At 36.1% G+C, this 27,547-nt stretch overlaps 1 pseudogene; it reads right to left on the bottom strand.

Annotated features, from left to right (window-relative positions):
- Positions 1 to 2,885: 2,885 nt before the first annotated feature.
- Positions 2,886 to 26,254, bottom strand: LOC147473257 (uncharacterized; annotated as a pseudogene).
- Between the last annotated feature and the right edge of the window lie 1,293 nt (positions 26,255 to 27,547).

The following is a 27,547-nucleotide window of genomic DNA, read 5'->3' as shown; positions in this document are numbered from 1 at the left end:
ACTTTAATCAAAGATAACACCTAAGTCTCATCAAAAGTAACATCTCTCACGACTGTGAACTTGTGGGCTTCTAGACACCACAATCTGTATCCCTTTTACCCCATTTTATGGGCTTCCTAAGAATATGGCCTTCTTAGCTCTAGGATCTAGCTTGTCGTGTCCTCACATGGTAGTAAGTCAGTCGATCCAAACACTCGCAAGATACTATAATCACCGGCGGGTCCGACCACACCTCATAAGGTGTCCCGCAATCTATAGCCGGTAACGGTGACCTATCAGATGTAACATGCCATGGACATCGATCCGCCTAATACTCTTTGCCTGGGACCGGCATTAGACAATAAACATCTTGCTCTTTCAAGCAAAGTTCTATTCATCCCTCTCGCCATTCCATTCTCATTGTATGCGGCCCCTCGATCGATTAATGTCCGGCATTCTGCTCACGCCATTTAACTCTTGAAAGGTCCATAGGTATACTCAGCACCATTGTCGAATCCGTAATGTCTTTACCTTCCTATCATGCGATTCTCAACCCTTGCCTTCCACTTCTTAAATGTCTCAAACACTTCATCTTTCGATTTCATCATATACACCCACACATAGCGAGTATGATCATCAATGAATGAGACATAATAGCGGTTACCTCCCTTGGAAGCCACCCCGAGGGTCCCCTAAACATCTGTATGCACATAATCAAGGATGCCTTTTTGTCGCGGTGTGCTTGCTTGACTTGAACTTGACTCTGATTTGCTTCCCATAGACGCAATGCTCGCGTAACCCCATACTTGGCTTCTTCAAGTTCTTCAAGAACCCTCGCTTGCATAACTCGGACAAACCATTTTCACTCATATGCCCTAAACGATATGCCACATCTTAGTGCACTCTTAATCATTACTACATGCACCCACCGCTACATCGCTATCACCGTACTACCAATCGAGTATACAAGGTTCCATATTTTTGACCCTTCATAACAACCGAAGAGCCATGAACAATATTTAGGACTCCACCTTCACCACACAAACTTGTGGCCTTTGGAATCCAAGGTACCAAGAGAAATAAGACTTTTCTTTAGCTTCAGAACATGTCTCACATCCGGTTAGAGTCCTCACTACACCATCATACATCTTGACCCGATAGTTCCAATTCCTACCGCCTTACAAGCAACGCCATTACCCATTAAAACAGAATCGCCATCAATGCTCTCGTATAAGAAGTAAACCACTTTCTATTCGGGCACATATGATAGGAACATCCGGAATCAAGAATCCACCCTTCTGGTCATATAGTCTTGTGTGGACACACGAGATCGAACTCATCCTCTTCAGAGCACTGAAGCATAATTTGCCTCAAATTTTGCCTTACCTTTCTTCCGACCATCTCTCTTTGTTCTCTTTCTTCGGGTGAGGACAATTACTATGTAATGTCCTTTTTCATTGCAATCAGAAGATCGTACATGTTTTAAAGGCTTCTTTGACTTGGACCTAGAATTATCATTACTTGAATAATTTCGCTCGCATTTAATTTCCTCTTGCCACTAGCCCCCGACTTGCATCAATGCTATTCTCTACACGTGTCTTCTTCATCAACTCATAAGAAAGAAGTGCACTCGAACTTCATCAAGATCGGCGACTTCTCTCGCTCATGAATGTAGTCATTAGATGCTCATAACTTTACGGCAAGGAGAATATCAAACATGCCGCTTGATCCTCATCATCCATCTTCATACCAACATTCAAATAATCCGCTAGACGCCGACGGAACTCACTAACGTTTTGCATCGTTGAACCATCGACCATCATAAAAACCGATAAAGACGCTTCTTAAGGTACATCTTGTTCATCATGCTCTTTTGTCATATACATAGACTCTAGTTTGAGCCAAATACCGGCAATGTATTTTCTCCCATCACACTATACATGACCTCATTAGCAAGACATAACCGATTGATGAACAAGCTGAAGATCGAACTCTTCCCAATCATCATTGCTCATACTTTCGCCTTTAGATTTAATCCCCTTCAAGGCCTTTCAGGCAAACCTTTGTTGGATAAGGATGTCCTTTACTTGGACTTGCCAAATCCCAAAGTTATTCTTCCCATTAAACTTCTCTACTTCAAACCTTGCGTTTGACATCTTGGGAGCCATCTTTCAAGTTACACACACAATAACCCAAAAGAAACAATTTCACCTCGAATTTAATCAACACCTTGTCTACACAAATTTTTAGTACTAAACTCAAAATCCTAGGTTAGATTATACCTACTGTTTCGATACCAATTGTTGTGAATAATTAAGCTGGAAACAACGTTACCCACACCAAACCGGATCAATCCTACACAAAGATTGATCTTTTCTCAATAGACAAGACTTCAACACCTCCAAGCAATATCCCAACACTTCAATATCAAATAACAAGCATATGAAATAAAACAATCAATGTAAAAAGAACAAACCACAAGACGAGATATATCGGTGGTTCGGCAATTTGCCTACATCCACATCGCGAAGTTCCAAGCTTTAATAGATGTCGAGAATAGACATTACAAGTCTCTCTCAATTCACTCACAAAGAATGAACACTCAACTCACAAAGAATTGTTCTCTTGTAATCACTCTCTTTTCTTGGTTTTGGAAAAGTTAGGTTTTCCAAAACCGATTTTGTTTTTATACCAAAACCAAAAAATCGCGTTATCAGAAGTGAGGCCATAAAAAAAGACTGGGCCGCTGGCCTCCCTCGAACTCTGGGCGCGCACTGTTAAAGCCATGAGCGGTGGCGCTTTTGAGCTTTGAGGTGGCTTAAAAATTCTTGGAGTAGTGAGCCGAAGTCGCGCTTCACTCGAAGCTGGCGCTGGCCTCGACCGTGAGAAATTTTTCTACACTCTGAAATAAAGGACGGATAGGAGAACCACAATGGAGCATTTTATCTACTTGTGGCAAGTGAAAATCCCAATAAACTAATGTGGAATCCTAGAGCATATTAGGATCATTAATTATTGCGTATTCCACCCGTGAATGACTGTGGATCAGGGCAGTTACCAGAAAAATTGAGCCTGTGAGAAGTCAAAGCCTGGATTCTGCGAAGAAGAAAAAGACGAGTAAGATCTTCAACAAAATGACGAATCAGAATTTATTGTGTAAGCACTCGAACCAAGCATAAAATAAGCAACTAATAAAAATCTAATCTGAAAATTTCCAGATGGAACAAAGTAAGATGTATCTATACGGTGAGAGGCACAGGTGCTTGCTTTGCACAACATGTGAGACTGTGAGAGTAACCACCCAACAGAGCGTGGACCAATGGGTATGCCTATAGAGTAGCGCAGTCTCGACTGTATAGTGTATACACGTCTCACTGTCTATGCTTCCACGAGAGATGACAGCCCAAAAATTCAAACGAGCAAAATACAAATTTAACACAAAATTCAACCTGGCAGCAAAAGAAACTGTAGAGCAACATCGCTAGAAATTCTGAAATGCATCAACGGGAACGTTTATAGAGTGTATAATAAGTTAATAACAACATAGAATGACAGGGGAAAACGTAAGTCTAGAAAGACTTCAAGCTATCTTGAACTAGAAATTCAACCTGCCAGAAATAAAATATCTAATTTACAATGTTCTGTCAATTCAATTACAGCCTCTTTTCACCGGAGCAGATTTCAATGACATAATCTCACTTTGAAAAGGGGGCTTGAAAAGTGACTGAATGATCAAAGACATTCTTTTACAAAGATTCTCTTTTTTTTTCCCCTTTTATATTTCTTTTGATAGTTACAATTTTATTTCCATAACATCCCCCACCCTGGTGATACCTACTGAATAACAGTATTCATCGGCTCACTTCAAAACACCCTTGAAAGTGTGATCAAATTGTGGCTACATATTGAATTTGTGTTCAGAAGTTGACAAAACCTCAGAAGACTCGCAAGAATTACGTTTCAAAGCATTAAACGTAGTGGTGGGTACGATAAATACAAGACAATGCACGAGCTATCATGATGCACTCATTTTTTATGATTCTGCTAATTTAAACATGTGACTGGGAGACCATGTCTTCTTTTTGAAAATTAAACGAAAGGATAACGATTTTAAGGGGAGTATCAGGACTTTGCATTATAGACTCTTATGACCGTGGTTTACAAGGCCAAGCAATTAAAAAAAAAACAAATTAAGGATGAGAATGGATGATTGTACAGTCTTGGATGCCCAAGTAGTCCATATCAGAACTATCAAAAGTTGCATGTTGAAACACATCTTGTTTGGGCTGGATAGCCAAATTGAAATACTTGTTGATTGCAGGTTAAGTGTGCGGGGAAATAAAAAAATGAAGCGTACAGAGTCGGTGTTCAAGAAAAAAACATACCAGCCTTGAAGCGCCAAGACTACAGAGGCTTAATGTGAGCCTCAAAGTCGTTAGCCTTAATGTCGAAAAATACTCTTGTTATAAATCCAAAATTAAATAATAATAATAATAATCAAAGACTATTAAGACTGAGTAGTTAAGAATGCTCACAGGAAGTCACGTCAGCCCTTTTTTTTTTTTCTCTTTTTTCTCTTAGATGGACACCTTAGCTTTTTCAATAATTCGGCAAAAAAAAAAAAAAGTAAATCTAGCCCTCTTTTCCCAATTTCAATTGTTCGTAACCCAAACAAAAGATAAAAACACAAAATCTTTCGCGGAAAAAAAAATTAAAAAAAAAACTCTCCACAGCCCGCACAGATATCTTAGACAAAAAAAAAAAAAACACTTTCTTCAAAACAAACCCGAAACCTCAACATTCACAACCCATGTAATATTCTATCCTTATAAACATTGGTATTTTTCTTTTTAATCAGTAGTTGTCTTCCTGCAGATTTTATGTCTCATAATTGAATGAGTTTTAATATTGTTTTATCGCTTCTCATGTGGCATGGACGTGGTTTATTTGCAATTCAGCAAGTTGCTTCATGCCTCCCGCAGCAGTGTGAGAAATGTTGACTGTAACCTTCTTCGTCATTGACTTTCCAATTTGATGAACAACCAATGTGAGAACAACTCAATGTTTCCCCCAATGGCCCAACACCTAATGTTTATGAAGTAAGGTTTCTTCTTCTTCTTTTTTTTCTCACAAGATCTCAAAAAAAATTGTAAGCAGGTAACATGCTCCAAGATTTATTATGTTGAAGATGTGTAGGTTTAAATTTTACCACTTTCATATCATATGCAAAATGTAAACAGTTTTGCCTTACTAGAAAAATAGATTAACCGATTAGAAAAGATATCAACCAGGTTTAGGTACTGAAGCCTTGAAGGGGGGTTTTTTTTTATAGATAATACTTAGGAGCTTTTTTTCATGATAATTGCTCAAGTACGACAGGTTATTTGTTGTTAGAGATATTGCTATCTATGGCCTAAGTTTAGGCTATGTTTGCTTACACTTTACTTGGCGATGAATGGATAGTACATTTTGGTGTGGTATTAATATTAGGTGTTGGAATGACAAATGCTAACTAATGTGACGGCCATGCGATAATCACAGTGAAGGCTGCAGTTATTGCTAATAGGCATTGGAATGCTCATCTACAAATAGGTTCAACAATACATTTCTCTTACAAGAGCAATAAACATTAAATCTCACTCCTGGTCAGATCTACCTCTGGTAAGCTTTCTCCTTTTCTTAATAATATAATAATCCTTTTATTTGTTCAGTATCAATCTAAGCATTCATTAAAACTTAGTACCAATGTACAGTGAATATCCCAAAACCTTGAGATGAAAATTTTGACACTAACCCAGTTGTTTATAATTACGTGTATGGTGTTGGCGAGTTGATGCGTTATGAGTGCGATAATAATATTTTAATAAAGTTAGTAGTAGTTGAATGGTGTAATTGTTATTGAACTTGCGGTTGTAAATCAATTAAACAACGCATGATTTTTCTTTGTCTGTGCTTTAGTCAAGAGACTTATTTCATTGTGAATTAAAATGAGTATTCAGCGGGAACGGAGCCTCCGGAATTATCAAAATAACCCTTCGTACTAAAAACCACATCTCTTCCAAACCTTCTCTCTTCATCTTCCTAAATTCAACCAAAAGACTCACATGCTTTAAACAATTTAATTCAATCACACCCATCTTCTTCAAGGGAAGGAGAATCCTCCATTTTACCAATGAGCTTTGCCTGGGAAGAAATCGAATCAAGGATTCGTTATTCTCTTTGAACTATTTTGTTGTAAGTTCAGTTCATTGTTATTGCCTGGGAAGAACTATTTTTTTGTAAGTTCAGTTCGTCGATTGCTTTACTTTACTGTTTTCATTGTTGTTTAAAGAATAATATCTCAAAACCTTACCAAAATAAAATAGTTAATTGTTTTTTTTTTGTTTCTCCATTCTCTTTGATTTTTTTTTTTTTTTCTTGTGTTAGTTTGTCAATTGATTTTATCATATAATTCCATTCCAGTTGAGTACAAGGTCTTGATGGTGGTAGACCAACATATCACTGATATTGTAGCTCAATCATGGTTTTGCTTCTAAATCAGGTACGACTGTTTATTTCCTATGATAACCATTTTCTAATTTACCATTCAATTTTATTATAACTTTCTATTCAATGTTACCTGTTCATCAAGTATGATAAATATTCATGTACACGAGAATTAATACATGTTGTATTGTTGTTGGTGAAATTGGAATTGCGTGACAAACTGAAAACGCTTTAATAAGCCAAGCCCCTGCGCTCAAACTGGAATTACGTTACATGAAAAATGTATTGATTGCATAGGTGAGATCATCGAGCATACACACTGTTGTGATAACAAATGTTTTATTTTCTTCGGTATTTTTTTCATTGATTATTCTCTTAGGATAGTGCAGAAGAGGAGGTTTGATTGAATGCGTGTACCATAGTACAAAATATCAGGATATGGGTATTTATCGATATTCAATTTCTGAATATGTATCGTGGATATATCCTCCTCTTTGGGGATATTTTTTTTTTAAATTTTAAGCTGGGGTTAGGCAGACCCCTACCTGCATTAATCAACTAAATCTTACATATATGGTACCCGCTGCATCCTCCTCAACAATTTTAAATAAATCTTTCTCTAGAGGAGGACCAACATGCAAAATATCCCTTACATGGGAACAAGAGAGTCCTGCAAGGTGATCTCATGAATTCGATTGGTCTCCGATATACATGTACAAAAATACAGCTTATAAAGTTGGGACGACGGTTCTAAGATATGTGTTAGCACATCGAGACAGTTCAAGGAGGCTTAGCCAGTTTTGTTATCATTTGGATTGCTAAAAGCGAAGTCCGACGCTACATCTACATTCTCAAAACCCATCTCTATGCATCCGCCCAAACCAACCTCAATAGCTTTCAGCTCCGGACTAGGACCGATGCGCTCACCACCACTACCGTAAAACGCCGTTAACTTCACCCTTGCACTCCCGATTGCTCCACCATTCCCGCGGCCTTCTCGCCAATGACCCATCCATTATTCACTTGACTCGATCTTGTTCGGCGGTATCCATTGGCAATCTTTGTTGTGTCACTCTTTGGAACTTGGCGTGGATGCCGATAGCCCGAGCCAACCTTCTAGCTTTAGTTGTGTCCTCCATTTCCAATACTTGTACCTGAATGTAGGTTTTCATCTTCCTTAGGACTCTTCTCAAAACCACCGATCTCGGCCTTTCCTCGATTTTGAAACCTTTCGCGAAGATTTCGCTCTTTCCAGATTTCATCAACCGCCGCGCAAATGAAGCTCTTATATATTTCAGCCACCCAACTCGAGCCCCTACATAATCTCAGGATAGACGACCACTCTCTATTGGAATTCCTTCTATCCGTAACTATATCCAACAACTCTTTGATTCCATTGATGATCTCGTGAGAGAACGTGCACTCGAAGAAGAGGTGATTTGAGTACTCCCTACTTTGCTGACACAAGCAACAAGAAGAGTGAGAGATTATCTTCTTTTTGTACTAACTTTGTCTTGGGTAGATAGACCGTTGGAAAACAATTGCCAACAAGTGAACGAATGCCGAGGACTACCGGATCGGCCCCATACCGATCTCGCCACTTTACTTTTTCCCTTTGTCCGCTTTCGGCTTTGATATGCACTGTTTGATGTGAACGACCCACTATGATGAGGAAGCCACACCACTCGGTCTCTAGCAAGATGGTGATTCACTGGTATGTTCAGGATATCCTCTTTGAGTATGTGAGACTGCAACTCATACACTGTGCTATTCCACTCTCCATTTGTCACGAGTTCCTTCACTGTTGCATTGAGAGGTAACTGAATTTCTGCTACTGCTTGAACATTGTTCAGTAAAGGGCTACTATTGCACCAAATATCATGCCAGAGGAGCGTATCTTCACCATTTGCGATCGAGTATCTAATCAGCTTTCTTGCTTCTCTTCGACACTTCAAGATCCATGACCATGAACAATCAGCTGGAATCGGCATGGTCCACAAGTATTTACTTCTTAACTGATTATCCCAAATCCAATTGACCCAGACACTACTGTCTTTACTTGCTATCTTAAACAGTAGCCCACACTGAGTACCCTTATTCCATATTTTCACATTCATTATGCCTAAGCCACCCTCCTCCTTTTTTTTGCATATAGTGCTCAAACTTGCTTGATGCACGCATCTCTTTGCTTCTGTCCCACTCCAGAGAAAAGTGGCACATATCTTCTCCACTTGTTCAAGGACCATTATTGGCAGAATGAACGTACGAGCCCAATAGATGTTTAGAGAACTCAAGACCGACATAATCAATTGTAGTCGACCTGCATGGGATAAAAGTTTCGCTTTCCAGTCCTTGATTCTACCAGTTATTCTCTCAATCAAAGGTTGACATTCTTTGATACCCAGCTGATCAGAAAAAAGTGGGAGCCCAAGATATCTCACTGGCGGTTTCACTAATTCCAGCCCAAAGAATCGAGCCAATATCATTTGCTTCTTGTTGCTCCATGGCACCCGTCATGATTGTAGTCTTTTGGGAATTAATTCTCAGGCCAGACGCTTCACTAAAGATCTGTAAACACTCCCTGAGAGCTACAATAGAACTTACTTCTCCTTTGCAGAAAATGAGAACATCATCCGCGAAGGCCAAATGCGTCAACAAGGATCTCTTGCATCTCGAATGGTAGTGCATGAGATTTGAAGCAATGCTCTCCCTGATTACAATACCCAAAATTTCCATGACAATCACAAATAGGTATGGCGACATGGGGTCACCCTGTCTCAATCCTCTCCCTCCAGCAAAAAACCCTTCAGGCGACCCATTCACCAAGACAGAATAGAATGGCGAGCTAATGCACATATGGATCCATCGGGCGATATTCGGGGAATCCAAATCTTTCCAAAGAGGTAGAGAATTGATTGCCAGCTGACCGTATCATATGCCTTCCTGATATCTAGTTTGATAGAACATCTCGGCGTACCATGTTTTCTATTGTACCCTCTTAACACTTCATGCGCCATGAGGATGTTGTCTTGTATAGATCTACGGGATAAAGCGGCATCGATTCTTATGAACAAGATCAGAAATCACCAATTGCATTCTAGAAGTGATTACTTTGGATATACACTTGTATATCGTGTTGCATAGTGCAATGGGGCGAAAATCTTCCACTCTTGTAGGGTTGCTCACCTTGGGAATGAGACACAGGAAAGTAGCATTTATACCCCGCGACATCTTAAAGTTTCTGAAGACATTCTGGACTGCCTTTATGACATCTTCTCCCACTACTTCCCAAAGATTTTGTTTGAAGAAAAATGGATTAAACCCATCAGGTCCCGGCACTTTGTTATTCTCCATGTCAAACATTGCCTTTCTTATCTCCGTCCCCGTCACCTCGGCATCTAAAACATCACACAGGGTTGCTTCTATAATGTTCCGAACTTTCAACTCCATGAAGAACTCTCTTTCCCTAATCGGTGCCGCCTGCGATTGTTCAACATCCTTATTGAATTGGCCAACAATGATCTCTGCCACTTTGTCCATGGACTGTCTCCCCATTTTCATTGACAATAGTCCATATACCTTTCTTAGCTATTTTTTCCTTCAGTGAATTGAAAAAATAACTTGTGCATCTATCGCCATCAATCATCCATTTCTCCTCAGATTTCTGGTCCATATCAATCGCTTCTGCTCTAGCGAGATTGATATAATTCTGCATGGCCTCCCTTTCTGCCTCTCCTAGCTTGATGTCGTCAAACTTTTGTTGGAGCAAAACTTGAGCATCTTGTAGTTTCTGCCTTGCTACATTTACTCGCTCATGTAGATTGGAGAAATTTCTCCGAGCCCATGGTCGAATCCTTTCCTTTAGAAGCTTGAGTTTCTACATCAACTTGTACATCGGATTATTAACGATTTATGTTCCCCAGACTTCCTCTAGCATAATCGTAAACTCTGTCTGATAAACCCAAAAATTGCGAAATCTGAAAGGGGGTTTTTTTAGAGAAGTCATTCCAAGTTAGGAGCATAGGTGAGTGATCCGAGACCCCTTGCGGCAAAAATTCAGCTAACGCTTGTGGGTAGCGAGTTAGCCACAAAATATTAACCAGGCATCTGTCTATCCTCGACATGACTCTGGCTGTTCCAATGGACTTATTCCACCAAGTATAAAAGAATCCCGTAGATTTGATGTCCGACAGCCCCGCATTCTGAAGACATATCTTAAAATCAGCCGCTTCATTCGGATGCATTGGTTCTCCCCCTAACCTTTCGTCTACAGTCAGAATGTTATTGAAATCACCTGTTATGCACCATGGTTGTTGTATCAATTTTTGTATGTCTATCACCTCATTCCACAACTTTCTCCTTTCTTGTAGAGAGTTACTCGCATATACCACTGTGAGTTAAAAATCTTCAGCCTCTGGAAGATAGGTAACCCTCAAACTGTTCTAAAACTGTTAAAAGAACCACTTTGACAACATTCGGATCCCAGCAAACCCAAATTCTGCCTGCCTGGCTCCTGCCATAGTTATTAATATGCTCCCAGGAAGGGCAGCAAATATTTCTTATGATATCATACTTCGGATACTTAATTTTCGTTTCCAGTAATCCAATGATACACAGCTTCTTATCTACCCTCACCTTATTGATTTCCTTTGCTTTTAATAGATCATTAGCACCCCTCACATTCCAAATACAAATAGGGCCTATCATTTAGAACTTTGGGTGTTTGTTTTTTGAACCCTTGGGACGCCCCCTGTTCTTCTTTCCTTTTTTTTCCCCTTTCCACTTGATCCCTTGGTATTCTTTCCTTGATTCTTTGTCTCTATTCCATTCCTTGGAGTAACCGGAGGTTGTAATTCAGCCAGTGGAATATTGTTCTTATCCTTAAAGTAGATGGTTTCATCCTCTGATGGCTCCTCGTCCTCTAAGTCCCCATTTCTAGTGGCTTCCAGGAGATTGTTATACTCATTTTGTTCTAGATCATAGTGCATCAGAGGATTCGAGTTAGTCTGCATATCATCACTCTGCCTTTCCTCCACATACGGAACTAATGCCGCAAACATATTACTCTGACACATTTCAGTATCACTATCGCTCTCATAAGCATGTGCATTCCCTGTGGCTACTTCTGGTACATCTGCTGATGCTATCACTACTTCCGTCTCTGAGCCCTCAATTCTATCCAGAACCATGTTTGTTGCATTTACTACCACCTCAGAACCCTCTACCAGTTGGGTTGTCTCTTCCGTATCCACTATTCCCTCAGCATGCTCATCCACCATTTATATCTCATCAGTTCTCCTTAGAACCCCTTCACTCTTAACTGCTATTGCATTCAAACATAAATCATCCATTGAGACCTCATTAGGATTTCCTACTGTGTTGTCCACTCCCTCAAAGATAGCTTTGTTTCCGCTCTCACGGTTATGACTGCGACATCTTATGCCCCTCTGTTAACTTCCCTATCTCATTTATCTTTGTTTCTAATGGCATCCACCTCCACATTAGTAGTCTCCCCAACTTCCACCCGAGAGTCTATCCTTTGATTATTGCCCCTCCTGAAGCATCCATCTGTCTTGTGTCCAAATCTCTTACAAAGATCACAGAGTTTTGGAATCCACCCATATTCCACTAAAATTTTCCTTATATCCTCACCTCCCATATTGATATCAAATGTCTCAGGTAACTCTGAGGCAATTTCTACCAAAACACAAACTCTAGCATACAAGAGTCTTTTCCTAGTTGCTGTAGCTTCATCCATTCTCTGGGGGTCGCCTATTCGACTGGCTAAGAATCCCAGCCCTTCCCCAGTCCATAACTCCTTTGGCACATTATGCAAGGTTTACCCAAATTGGTATTGCTTTCATGTACTCTTTCTCTTCTCAATATCCTCATTGTCCACCTTTGGGTAACTATGAAGCATTTCCCCGTAATATAAATAGGAGAATTTTCCAATACTTTCCTCTTATCTTCCTCATTGGAAAACTTAAAGTAAAACAGATTCGGAATCCATGAACCATCTCGTAATCACCCTTTGTTTTCCATTTTTTTTTCAAGGCTTCCTTCTGGTTGGATATGGCAGCCTTTGCTCCAAAAAAAAAACCCACCACATAATCTCTCCACACATTCAATCCTTTCCATCGCAGATCAAAAGGTACTTGGGTAACACCCTCTATCATATCAAGATCAAATCTTTGGAGATGTCATCGGTGGGTGACCTTATCTCCCTCGAAAAAGAGAACTCGGGTCGTAGATGAGTTGGCTGGGGGGCTTGGCTGAGAATCTTTCTCTCTATTGTTCACCATAGATGGATTATTACCTTGCTCTCTAGAGGATTGATTCACAACATTTGGGATTTGTAGCATTGGAAAAATCAGAATTGTCCAACCGAAAGTACCCATCTTGGTCTCGGCACAAATGCTAGCTTAGTTTCTACTTCTTTCTCTGAACTCAACTCACATTAATGCGGCGGAGGATTTTACCAGTACAAGAAGGAACCTTGAAAAGAGATGGATAAGAAAGGGAAACTTGAAAAAGTTTTGCTAAAAAAGGAAGGAAAGGTGTGTACACGATCACGAAGCCACTTAAGTAATATTACTACCAAGACCCCAACAAAAAGTCCCCATTGTCAATAGTTGAAACATATCTTCAAAAGGTCCCCATTGGGGATATTTGATATTGTTTCACATGCAAATATCGTGGATATATCCAAAATATCAACAAATATCGTGGATATTGTGGATATTTTTTGATATATCATGATACATTATTTATATTTATTTAAAATATAATGGTAAATATTAAATAAAATTGTTATATACACAAAATATCGCTAAATATCTTCAAATATCGCAAAATATCACAAATATCGCAAATATCATCGAATATCACTGATATTTGCAGTCGTATACATAGTACAAAATATCCTGATATATCGCGATATTTGGGGATATCTATCCAAATTTCAAAAAAAGATATATAAATATCACGATATGTTCAGAGATATATACGACTGCAAATATCGACGATATTTAAACGATATTTGTGATATTTGGAGATATTTGGCGATATTTTGTGTATATAACAATTTTATTTAATATTTACCATTATATTTCAAATAAATATAAATAATGTATCATGATATATCAAGAAATATCTACAATATCTACGATATTTGTCGATATTTTGGATATATCCACGATATTTGTATGTGAAACAATGTTAAATATCCTCAAAGAGGGGGATATATCCACGATACATATCCAGAAATTGAATATCGATAAATACCCATATCCTGATATTTTGTACTATGGTCATATATATCTCTGAACATATCGTGATATTTATATATCTTTCTCTGAAATCTGGATAGATATTCCCAAATATCGCGATATATCGGGATATTTTGTACTATGGCGTGTACATGTGAGCCTGCATTGGTTTTTTGGTATTAGTAGGTCTTTGGGTTGTTAATTACTTACTTACCTCCGGTGTACAATTCAAATAAAAAGCGTGGGGTTGGTTTTTCTTTTTCCATAACACTTGAAAATACCAAATGGACTTATATAAAATTACAAAGTAAACCAATTTCAGGGGTGTTTTGGTATGAAGAAAAGTAAATATTCTGAAAGCATGAGATTGTTTTAAAAAATTAGCTAATGGAGGTCATAGAAGGACCATGATCTTAGCCATAAGCCTAGGCCGAAGAGAGATCTAGAAGTACATAAACACTACCCGAAGGAGAATGAAGATGCACGGTTTTGTAGTGGACTTTTACTTCTTTTGTCACTTTTTGTAAACACTTTTGTTAACTGAAAATCTTTGTAAGTGTGCAACCTTCTAATAAACTTCTGCACTTAACACATACTCTTTCAATCATATAATGATACAAACAGTTGTAGAACAACTCAATGAAAGTTGTAAGGTTCATTGCAGATGCAATTGAGCAATCACAACACCATTTGGGTGATTTACTAACGCACACAATTTTGGCTTCCTAACGTTTTGTAAGCGTTAGTTACTTGCTAATGGTATCTAAGCGTAAGGAATAATCCTTTTCTGTTTGTAAATATAAAAAAACTAATTGAATTATTTTCTCACGGTATTATAACACTCAGTTGCTGTTGGAAACAAATAAAACAAATACTAAAAAAGAAAGGAAACCACATAAAACTTAAATTCATCGGTCTCAAACTCACGTCAGTTTCAGAGAGGATAGCTCTCAAATCATCAAGTCTTCAGTCTTCGACAAAAGGTTCTTTCTACTTTCTCACCTTCACTATATTCTTGTTCATTTGGTTATGGGAAATGGAGAAATCTTGGGTTCTAGGTATGATCTTCTTTAAATTCTCTCTTCTTTTTCATACTTAGGGCTTGAGAGGATACGTCAGCGAGAGAATTAGTGTTTACAATCAGAATTTTCGATTTTCTCTCTCCAATTTTCAAATTTTAATTTTTGTGTTAGGGCTTTGTGATGTTACTGATTTTTTGGTTGAATTGATTTTAATTTTTCTTTCAGATCTCATTTTCGTCTCTTAATCGGACAAAACACGTACCGAAGTGGTTTGATTTATATTTACTTTGTTTGGTGCAATGTTGGTTCTATTTTGATTGATTTTGCTTTTTATTTTTGAATTTGAATGTAATTTCTGAATTTGTTATCTTCTTTATAATTATAATCATTTTTCTACCATTACTTTGTTTACTATTGTAAGTGGTTGGTTCACCTTGCATGTAATTGTTCCCGGAGTCGATACAATGTAGCTTTCATTTAGAAAGGGTTCACCTACGAGTGATCCAACTGCCACGTTCTGAAGATTTGCATATGTGTAGGTGTTTCCATTACAATACAAGGCTGCTGTTTAGGATGAAAGCATGTAATCTTCGTAAAGAATGGCAAGAAATCTTGAGCCAATAATAAGCGTCTTTGTAGAGAACAATGTTGTACAAATTTCTCGTAACTTTCATTACTGGTTTATATGTAAAAAACAGTTCTTATTGTTTTCTGTTGCAGATGAAAGATGATGACTTAAAAGAATTAATTGGTAGAGGGTTAAGATCAGCGAACGCATCAAAGTCTTTCTCTTGTTTCTTGTTAAGTATAATCCTCATAGAAATGTAAGTCTAACTTTTCTTGTTTATACAACTACTATATCTACATTTCATTTCATTTGTTGCTTGTAAATATAATGTCATCTTGTACGTATGTTAGCATTTACACTTGTTCTTCACATTCTTTAGTTTAGTGGCTGTAGTACCGATATAAGCTGGTTTCCAACATATGTATGCACTGTTAGCACATAATGTAATTAAGTTGAATTAGTCTTTTGGTCATGGATTTTCATATCCTCTCTCTCTCAAGTTGGATCATGGGATAAAAGCCTTGAATAGTTTAGTATGATATATGTCAAATTTCGAATGAACCGAGACATCTTAGATTGTATCTACGTGAATGATGTTTGTAAGATACAATTAGCTTATCTGATAACTATAGTATGGTTCTATGTTTTTCTCCAGGTATGCCTTTCATTTGGATTATTGTCTCGCTGTGTAGTATTTAAGGTATTTGGAGCTAGCATCGACTCTTATCAAATGTGGATGTTTATTTATTTAATATTATTTTTCCAGTTCTGTGTATGTCCTGCTACTATGTGTGTACCGTGCTTGATTATTTGGTGTCAATGCATGATTATTTTACTTCATCAGCACAAGTAGCTAGGTGATCACATCCAACAATCAGCTGCTTAAATAATATATATCTTGTTGAACCCACATAAAATATATCAATCAGGAACACCATTGCTTGTTTTCTGAATGTGTTTGTTTAAGGGTCTTAATGTTCTTAAAGTGTATAAGTTCTATAAGGTATACAACTAGTTTTTCTAATAGTTGTTTCAATTCCTAGTGGATTATTTTAGTGCGAAGAATCATGTTAGTTGCTTAAGGAACGTGCAGGCCTACACAAAAGGGTACTCGGAGCATGTTGAAATTGGTGTTGGAGATATTCTGACCATTCCCAAAGGCACTTAGTTGCAGGTGGGTTTTGTTGTCATTCATTGTTAAGTACTCAGGTTTGATTGCTCCTCTCCAATTTAATAGCTATTTGATTTTTTTTCTGTTACTTTTTGTTCCCTTCTTAATTAAATAGGATGGTTGATTTTGTTGGCAACTGAGAGCCTAGAGATGTAAAACCCCATATTTAAGATTATATTCGGGTTTGGTAGCAATTAAACGGGCTTCGAGACTTGTAGACTTTTGAGTGGGTCGCTTAGTGAATTGAGTTTAGGCCTGTCTCAATAACCATTCTAAGATCCAAAACCCACTTTAAAGGTTTGAGGTAGAACCAGAGAAACACAACACCGAATGTCAAATTCTCTTCATTCTTATCTCATTCTTTTTGGCCGAAAATCACAGCTCACAAATGGAGAAGATGATGGGAACCTCAAATACCCTGAATTAATGGCTGTTTGATTCTAATATATATGGTATATCACCACCCAAGATGAAGAAATGAGAGAGAAATTGGTTTCGGAGCAGATTTGACACCTTTCACCAAAATAGTCATATCTTTCTACATAGTGATTGGTTTTAGACGCCGTTTGGACCGTTGGAAAATAGATTCAAAGAGTTTTCCAGGGATATATGGCTCACAGGGTGGTTTGCAGGGAGACGTTACAATTTTTCAGGTGTTTTATGGGCAGAAATTTATGACAAAGTGAAGTAGAAACTATGATTGGTGGGAAAGCTTGTATAGGTCGATAATGTGAATTCATTCATGACTTTTGATCAGTTTTGTGGACGTTTCTCTTTCTGTTTTTCAGTATGAATAATTGAGCCAAGTATATCTACAAGTTTTTCTTTCATTTAAATAAACTATGATCAAGTTTAGTTTCGACTTTGTCGACACTGTTACTGTGTGTACTTTATTTTGAAATTGGATGCATGAGTAGGTTATTTAGTATGCTGGTATTACTTGTTGAGTTTGGTTATTATTGTTATGTTGAACACCTACGTTTGAATTGAAATTTGTTTTGTTTGTGCTGTTGTGTTTTTGGTCATGTATTCTGACTTGTAGTATCGATGAGTGAGTTATTGCTTGATTTAAGTATATATGTATGACAGTAATGCATTTTCAATATATATGGGATCGACTACCTTGACAGCCCCAGTTGACATATTATCTTGACAGCCGATCCTAACCATTCATATATCACTAAATCAACGCTCGATCACATCTCGTTCTCTTTTAGCAAATAAGTAGAGCAGGGTAAAATAGGAACTTTCCTATCTGAACTCAACCAAAACCCAAAATTAATCCCCGACCCAATAAAAACTAGGCGAACTCCTCACTGAGATTAGATTGAATTCTCATCTCAATTCAAACTCTCCCCTACTAAAGTGTCAACTTTTGTTTTGCTGCTCATTAGACGAAAAGCCCCAATCATTTGGTAATCTCTAATGAAAACTTGGCTGATTTGTGGAGTTTATTTTTTTTTATGGTGGAATGATTATTTAAAAAAAAAAACTATTTCTATCTATCTCAACATCTATCATATTACATGAATGCTTGTAACTGAGATAACTCAAAATGCATATGGTCGGATATCTTGTTCTGTTGAATGGCCATGTAATGTGGTGCACTTTGAAACTTTGACTGCACTAGTAGGATACATAATTTGAATATTCCTAGAATCCGATGTCATATTGTCCATGACCACGTATGCTCTTTGTGTTAATCAAATGTTTCATTAGGATAAAGATGTTAAAATTAACTTGTATGTATACGATAAACTGTCTTGTTCTTATATATATAGATCAAGTTTAAATTGACCAGGACCATTGTTTTGTTTATAGTAGCTTCGAGTTTTTCTTTATCAATATATATTTATGGTGTACTGACTTAGAAACACACACACAAAGTCAGTGTGTGGTTTTTGAACTAATTGAAAAGACAAAGTTAAGTTCTTGCTATCTCTTCGTTTTTTAGTTCTATGCGATTTTTTGCCTCTCTTCGATTTTGAACTTGTTGTACAAATTGCAGCATCAGTAAGCTTGGCCACACAAGCCAATGCATGCCAAACACAACCCCAATTCACTATTTGCTTTGTTCTAAAGTTTCAATATTTCTGTAGAAGTGAATAAGAAGAAGATTGAGAGCTTGAAGGTTTTGTTGAAAGGAATGACTTATAATGAACTTGAAGTAAGTCTTTTATGTGTCTTTTTGTTGATTTTTAGGTTGTGTTGAAAGCAGTTTTTTTGTGTTAAGTGTATAATGTTTGGTTGAACATAAATGGGTGCAGTCACTTGGTTTTATGCCAGGGCGGGCTATCATGTTGTGGAAACAGATTTTTGGACACAGATGAGAGCTTGGCAAAGAGGGAAGCTCAAATAATCATCTTTTCATCTTCATTTGGTTATTGGGGGGGGAACTTGGGGTTCTAGGGTTTGATCTTCTCAGTTTTGTTTTTTAGATTCTCTCCTCTTTTTCATACTTGGGTTTTAGATCAAAATTTTTTATTGTCACTCCAATTTTCAGTTGATTTGCTTTAAACTGAAAATTTTCTACCTGATTAACATATGGTTTTAGTGGAGTTTGTCGGGTTTAATTGCTTGAAGTGCCAAGAAGAACTTGAAGTTTGGATTTGGAACTTGGGGTTTTAGGGTTTGATCTTCTCAGTTTTGTTTTTTAGATTCTCTCCTCTTTTTCATACTTGGGTTTTAGATCAAATTTTTTTATTGTCACTCCAATTTTCAGTTTTTAAGTTTGGGTTTTGTGTTGTTGCTGATTTTTTTGTTGATTTGCTTTAAACTGAAAATTTTCTACCTGATTAACATATGGTTTTAGTGGAGTTTGTCGGGTTTAATTGCTTGAAGTGCCAAGAAAAACTTGAAGTTTGGATTTACAATTTTTGCCTTTAATAATCTAACAAGGCAAGCAGTTGTTCCAATCTTTCATTGAGTTTTTAGTATAGAGGTTTGGCATGTATCAATGAACAGTCATTTTCTTTTGCTATGTATTTGCTTGTGATTAATCAATAGTCTTGGAGCATTGAGAACCAATTAATTTTTGACTGATACATAGGTATGCACGACACTGACATGGCTTTTATCTTTCCTTTGAGTTAGATAAAGTGTTTGATTTGAATGTGTTCCTCACAATGCTAGGTTCAGTTTATTTGTAGTACATGAAGGAATATGAGGACTACTGATGCATGAGGGTTACCATGATCTGTTGAATAGAAATATATTATTAGTCTTCATAGAAACTAACAACACACGTGTTTAGACATGAATCTTGTTGATGTGGGTATGAAATATATATAATAAACTCCATCCCCTCTTGCATAGCAAATATTCTTACACACTTTCTTTTATGTCCATCATACACTTGATAGACTAATGGGTGTTATTGATGTGTTGTGATTATTATCATCTCTATTCTCTTTTTGATATAATATGACAACCATTTAATTATATTTGGGTGTTATTGGTGTATTTGTGAAGATATCATCTCCATTCTCTTTTTGTTTCATTTGTTTTTGTACCAATTGTTGAAGAAGTGTACAATGCAAGTTATATCAGGTAGTACCACTAGTTTTTTTAGTAGTTGTGTTTCCTAATGTGATTTATTTGGATGTAATTTGAATACAGATCTATAATTAGCGGGTGTAGTTTAAGGGGAATCTTTTGGAAAGGTGCTAGAGGAATGCGATAGGTCCTATTTCAAGAAACATGAAAGCTGCACTTGAAGGCCTCAAGTGTTGTGTACTATTGCAGGAAGGCAAGGTAGTGGTGGCCTTGAGTTTAGCAGTGCACAATCCTTCGTCGTAATGTCTATTTCTTTCATAGTGCAAAAAAATTCAGAATTTGCATATTTGGCATTTGGTGACAAGTCTTAGTTATGTAAAACTTTTTGGTGATGTTAAATTTTAATAAAAGATTATATGATTGGACGAACTTGGAGGTTCCTTGTTAATGCTTTATACAATTGTAGAACAGTATAATACCCAAAAGAAAGTGACATCTTTATCTATGTTTAGGTAGTCCAACTTTTTAGTGTGGTTTTGGGAACAATTTTCTAACAACGAGAAACCGTAACTAAGTTTGCATTGGTAACACTTATAAAGGCAGCAAAACCGTTACTAAAGAATAAAAAAATGCTAGGAATTCTATGCATTAGTAAGCACGAAAAACCGTTATAAGAGTCGAGAAACCGTTACTGTTTTTACAAAAGGTTAGTGCAATTAAGGAATGGAAAACCGTTAGGAAATAATTTATGTAACAGTAAAAACCGTTATAATAAATAATTATGTAACAGTTCTGAACCGTTACGAATATTAATAACGAATTAGAAACGCCAAAACTGTGACGCAAAAAAACTGTTACAAATATTTTTAGTAACGGTTTCTAACCGTTAGGTATATCCTGTTTTGGTATAGTGAATGTCTAGGGATTGCTGCTCGAAAAGGATCAGGATTTACGGCGGGTGACGCAAGTGGAGCATAATTATGATCAATACCAATTAGCAAAGAACGGGAAGAAGACTTCTGTTACAAGGTATGCATTCTTCTAACATACTTTTGTTACTAAGTTTATGTAATAGTTTAACATATGAAGAGAATTGAAGAAGAATGAAGTGACGATTTCAAGGTATATTTTACTCAAAATCTGTGAAGCCTACATCGGACGGTCAAGGAGAAAACTATTTGGGCACATCTGATGGTGGCAAACTTTCTATAGAGTATTAGTGCTATTGGGAAACTCCTAACGCTTAAGAAAGTTAAACCTTAAACACTAAACTTAGCACTTTCTTTACGAAAACAACACCCAAACTATTTCTTTATGGAAACTCGAGCTTCAAGGGTTTTGCACAAAGCTTTCACTTGGAAGGTAATAATCGTGCTCGATCTCTAATATCCTTCTTCTATCTATGTTTCCTCATCTTATTTGATTTGACTATGCCTCATGTTAATGAGTGTCTAAAGTTATTTTGATTTTAAAAGATGTCATATTGAGATTGTTGATTGTTACAATGCTATTGAGTGGTGTTAAGTTATTCACATAGTATAATGACTTTGCGTTTACTATGTTATTGTGTGGTAAAAAGTCTTTGATTATGCGTTATTGATTTTATCAACATCTGTCTGATTAGGTCTTGTATCCGACTTAATACCAATTGTAAAAGTTAAGGCCATTGTCAAAGGGACTAGCAAGGCCAATGAACTGGAATGGAATTATATATGGATTGAGTGATTCTGCCGAAGCAGTAAAAGCATTTTAAGCAAACAAGGTGCACTGGAAGGTTAGATTAGACAACTTGGATCAACTTAACAACAACTTGGAGGGAAGTTCATTGTGGGTCTAACTTATGTACTATATTAGGAACATCCATGGCCAAAGGAACTGCACAATGGTGAGAAGGTAAGCCTAGCTTCCTACACAAGGTGGAACAAGATGGACTCACTTATTATAGATTTATGAACTAATATAAAAGAGTGAAGTCTAACAAAGCTACCTCTTTGGAGCTTACTATATATATTTAAGACAATGTAGCCACCTTTTGTTATTAATACAGGTATTTTTTTTAGCAAAAGAAAAAGAATCTTATTTAAATTTCCCTTTCTGAGTTCAGGCAGGTTGATAATATAGAGTACCATTAAGTTCCATGCTTCATTAGATGTCAAATTTTGTGAGCAGGCGAAAGACACGTAGAAAAGGCAAATGGTATATATATATATTGTTGTTGCTGCAAACACTAGCTAGATTCCAGATATAACTACGATGTTTGATCCTATGTTGGTGTTGATCTTGATCAAGTAAATCTATCCTTCCATAGCTTGATTTGAGTTTTATGGTCGGATCTATTCAGAATTGAGTCATATTGTCATATAAACGTCAGCAGATGTAACTTATAAGTCTCATATGTCAATAAAACTACTTTCGGATTAAAATTGTTCGCAATACAACTTTTTGGGCTTCATATTGGTGACTCTTTTTTAGTAATGGGTTTGTGTAGCTAGAATTACAAGATACCTAATTTTCGTTATTGTGAAAGGATTGATATATATTTGCGTTTAAGATTTTGTTGCAAAAAGTGGCTAGAAATTTTTAGATTTTTTTGTCAAGTGGAATAATTTGTCAGTAGCTACTACTTAACAACCCCTAATCTGGCGAGATAAATGTAAGCATTCAAAGGGGGGCTTACCATTGTTTCAGTTTTGCAGTTTCATTCCTTCAAAATGTAACCGACCACTGAACTTGGAGTCGGATAAAAAAAATGGTTGTGGAAAGTATCAATTGTGTTAGTTATTTGTTGAGAGAGTGTAGCTGCTTATTCAACTAAAGTTCAATTGAAGAAATAAAGTAGATTAATTGGATGTTTTTTTGTATGAATTTTTTAGCTTGGGATTATTGTATTTGTATAATTGTATTATACCAGAAGATATCTTTTTGAAACGGCTCTTTGACCGACCTACTATAAAGCTTCAGAATCAGATGTCACTACCGCCATTTTGGTAACAAAGAACTACATAGTTGGTACTAATGAGTTGCATAATGCAATAAAAATGATATGTTGTACAAGTTAAGAACCAATTTAGAATAGTCTTCGAAATGATGACACTCTTAAACATAGGGAAAGGTATGTCATATATGGGGCATATTAACACTTTTAGCTTAGCAATGAAAACTATTTCATGTCATGAAAAGCGCTTGGTACTAATTTTTCTATCGGTGTAGGTAACTATGTAAGTATTCATAATTGTTATGCATGTAAATTGGACACAGTACGAATATTCACACCGTTGAGTGCATTTTAATATGTTATAAAACAGTACACACTCTTAAAACTTCCCATGCTTTAGGAGGAATCCACTATTTCACATCGAGATTTTACTTGAAACTTACAAAATTCACCATTGTTATTTGATTGATTTATTATCTATATTGAGGAAAATATGCAACTATGTATATTGTAAGAAATCATATTCTTAACCATTAAATATATATATATATATATATATATATATATATATATATATATATATATATATATATATATATATATATATATATAAAATTTAATGGTTAAGAATATGATTTCTTACAATATACATAGTTGCATATTTAATGTCGATTAATTCTTAATTATATTTTTAGTATTTAAAAATGCATATAGAAATATTTGATGATCCCACATAATGAATCACATTATAATTTTTATGCCATGTTTGCAAGGACAATACAGAAGGTAAATAAAAATTGGAATTACACACCACAGAGGATAATCAATGAGAAATCAGAAACTGGATGCATTGAACTAACCTCAAAGAATAATTAACGGAAAATCGGAAATTGGATGCAAATGCATTGAACTAACCTCCAAGAAATTAACGAGAAATTGGAAAATATATGCAACTATATTAAACTAATCTTAAATAATAATTAACGGGAATTCATAAATTGGAAGCAAATGCATTGACCTAATTACCTTAAAGAATAATTAACGAGAAATTGGAAACTTGATGAAAATGCATTAAACTAACTTAAAAGAAGAACAAATATTGGGAAATTAAAAACTGGATGCAAATACATTGAACTAACCTAAAAAATAAACTGGATGCAAATGCATTGAACTAACCTTAAAGAATAATTAACGCACGAGAAATCGGAAACTGGATGGAATTGCATTGAACTAACCTCAAAGAATAATTAACGGGAAATTGAAAACTAGATGGAAATGCATGGAATTGAACTAATCTCAGAGAATAATTTACTAGAAACTAGATGGAAAAACATTTATTTAACCTCAAAGAATAATTAACGAGAAATAAAAAAACTGGATGAAAATGCATTGAACTAACATCAAAGAATACCTAATACAATCCTTGAGTGCAAAAAAAAAGTGATTCATCTGCGTACATATAGACAGTTACATGAATTACATTTGGAGTTTATGCAAACAGGTGAATATAAAAAATAGTTTTGAACCGGATATGCTGCAATTCATGTAGAAAAGAACAACTTACATGTTATACAAGGCTTTCCCACCCTAAGCTAGAGTTTGCAATATGCTTTTGTTGTTGTACAAATAAAACATGTGACTTCAGGTTTAAAATATGGCTCAAAGCTTTAACGGTGGTGAGTGAAAGAAGTCAGCTCTCCATATTCGTTTATATTGCAAGACTCAATTAAGAAGCATATATGCTCTTTTCAGGGTTCGAATTATGCGAGAAGGTTTAGTCACGGTTGTTTGCAATATCTAATATATGTATTATACCACCGTTGCATTTCAGTATTTCAATCAGAGAACTAAAACTTGGGCCATGGTCTCAACTCTCAAGGATGCATTTTAGACACACTAATCTAACAAACGATTGGGTTACCAATTGAAGAAGTTGAATTGGAAGTGTCTCCCTCCTCCAGAGGGGGTGGTGGTGAGGTTCAGTGAGGAGTCCTAGAGTTGGTGCTTAGCAAGGTGCCTGTATAAATTGAACATAATCATATTTGACTGTTGAACACAACATTTAAATTCTTACTGATCTTACAGAAATGAATTTAGGGATACAAATGCTCAATTTCTTTTGAATATTGGCTTTTGACTCAGTAGCTAAGAATGTACATATATTAGATATTTAAATAGACTTTCGGCTATTGAATTGTTAGATATCAATGTAGTAGGTCCGGCCAATAAAATCCTAATCTCCAATTTACATCTAATTTGGAATCAAGATTTACTTAAATATTCTTCACTTTCTTTGGTATTGACTATAGATTAGCATATGAGTTGGGATTAGAATATCACTATACTGTCTCTTTTTCTACTACACAACATTAAACGTAAGGGTGGAATTTGATATATTGCTAATAATTGCTACTAGCACGCAGATCCTCAAACTTAGTAATTTAGGGATCCAAACTCCCAGTTGGCCTAATACCTACGTAACATCTCAATTCAGCTTCCTCATCAAATTATATTATCACAAAATTAGCCCAGAAAATTTTCTATATGTTTATTTTTCACTATCCACAAACATATCTAAAAAAAATATTAAACAATATCTAACTACTAGTGACAAACAACATTTCAGTCATTAACGAAAATACAAAGTTTACCTCTTCTTGAAATCTCTCAAGCATATATATAAGGCGCTTGCTCGAGATCGGATGCATAAGGATCAAAGTTTCGACCTTGACCGGATATAGGAGAAACCCATATGCGCCCTTTTCTCTCTTTGCAGTTATATGCAATATATCATCCTCTACCAACATCCAATTCACAACAACGTAACAACACAAAAAAAAAATATAATATTAACACACATATCAAATAAACACTAGTTAGAAACAATACAAGCAAAAAACAGACGCATTTACCTATAGTCCAAAATGATGAATCAGTCTTAACATGACGAGTCAAATCATGCTGAAAAAACCACAAATATCAAAAAAACATTTCATGTATGCAAATTTTAAAAAAAAATGATACGATGTTATTTAGATACATACATTAAGATAAGGAGGGTTTCCTTTAATTCCAACTTCAACATCGATTGTATCTTGCACGTGAAAAGCTTTCTAGGTACATTAGAAGGTAGATTAATGTACATGTTCACCTCGTCTAGTGTTTGGTCCCATTCGAAAACTTTCTGACCTACAAGAAAACATTTTTATGTGATTTTTCAAATATTAGACATAAAATAAGAATTGAAATTTAGGTCCAATAAATAAAAAAGCTTGAATTGCCTTCGTGAATAAAACTGTGACGCTTTTCTGGAGCTAATTTTTCCACCATCTTCTGGTCCTGCGGAATAATACTTGATGCCGGGCTTATATTTATTATTACTAGCTACTGTGCACGTGGTACCCACGTGGGATCTACAAACTTTTTTTTTAAATTTTTTTTAAAACTTATAAACATTACATTACTATTTTGCCCCTAAAAAGTTAAAAAAAATAATAATAAAATATAAAATGACCAATATCCTCGTACGTCCACGCACATTCACTATTCATTCGACCCCTCGTTTTTCTATATATTAAAGATATGGTCTGCATTGCGGGCTTTAATTTGGGCCCCCACTCCCCTTTACGCCCAACAACATTCAATCCGCTCACATGACTATAGTTAATAGGCCCCACCTTCTAACTTAGTTGTCGGGTCATTATCATGCTAATGGCTGTTATAATTGATTTTTGGACATCTAACTCCGATCGCTTTCTTTAATTGGGTTTTTCAGTTTTTGTAAGCCTCCAAATTCAGGATGATCACTTCAAGTCGGTCTCCATATATGTCCACTCATTTTAAGAGTATACAAGGAGATTCACAAGTAAAGAAGAGGTTGCAGTATATTCAAACATCGACATGATTAATGAAATGGACTAGTACAGGGCAGCCTAATAATTTGTTAATAAGTTCCAAAACATGGTCCCTTATAGGACAGTTCCGTAACATTTGTTTAATTACAAGTCAGACAAACAGTCACAAACGAAAGAAATCGTGTTGATCCCCGCATCAATAACAGTAGCTACTCCACCGTCCTAACCACGTGATCGACCTTCTCTTCGAGCCAGTTAGCCAGCTAGTTGTAGAAAATTTGTTCAACTTCACGGAATTTTGATGATAGCTAATGTCGACTTCAAGGAGAACCAAATGACAACGATATCAGTACTTGATAACCATACGGATCAATAAGCTACACATGCATATATTTGGACTAGATGAACTGTTCAGTAGGGTCGAGTACGTGAACGATGTTGAAGGAAGGCAGGAATTGAAGCTTCATTGGTATGTAGTATAGTGTAAACGAATATTTTGACATTTTCATTTAATTTTGACAATCAAATCCTATCAACATTTAAGGTCTGAAAGAATATTTAGACGTCTGGTAGAAATGGTTGGTAGTTGGTATGCATCCTCTCAATTTGTAGTTCTTAAGTTCTTTTTAAGAAGAAGGTTCCAAATAGTGTAGTTGAGGTTTTAGGTACATGGATCATAATATCAATAAAAATGACAGAATAGTGAATGCTACGAACTGCAGGCTGGGTTTAGATAGGCCAATAGATTGTGAAAGCTTGCTGGAAATCT

Source organism: Coptis chinensis, unplaced genomic scaffold, assembly GCF_015680905.1.
Source record: "Coptis chinensis isolate HL-2020 unplaced genomic scaffold, ASM1568090v1 utg3087_pilon_pilon, whole genome shotgun sequence".
In the NCBI taxonomy this organism is placed as follows: domain Eukaryota; kingdom Viridiplantae; phylum Streptophyta; class Magnoliopsida; order Ranunculales; family Ranunculaceae; genus Coptis; species Coptis chinensis.
Note: the sequence above shows the minus strand (reverse complement) of the source record. Positions and strands in the feature narration are given on the sequence as shown.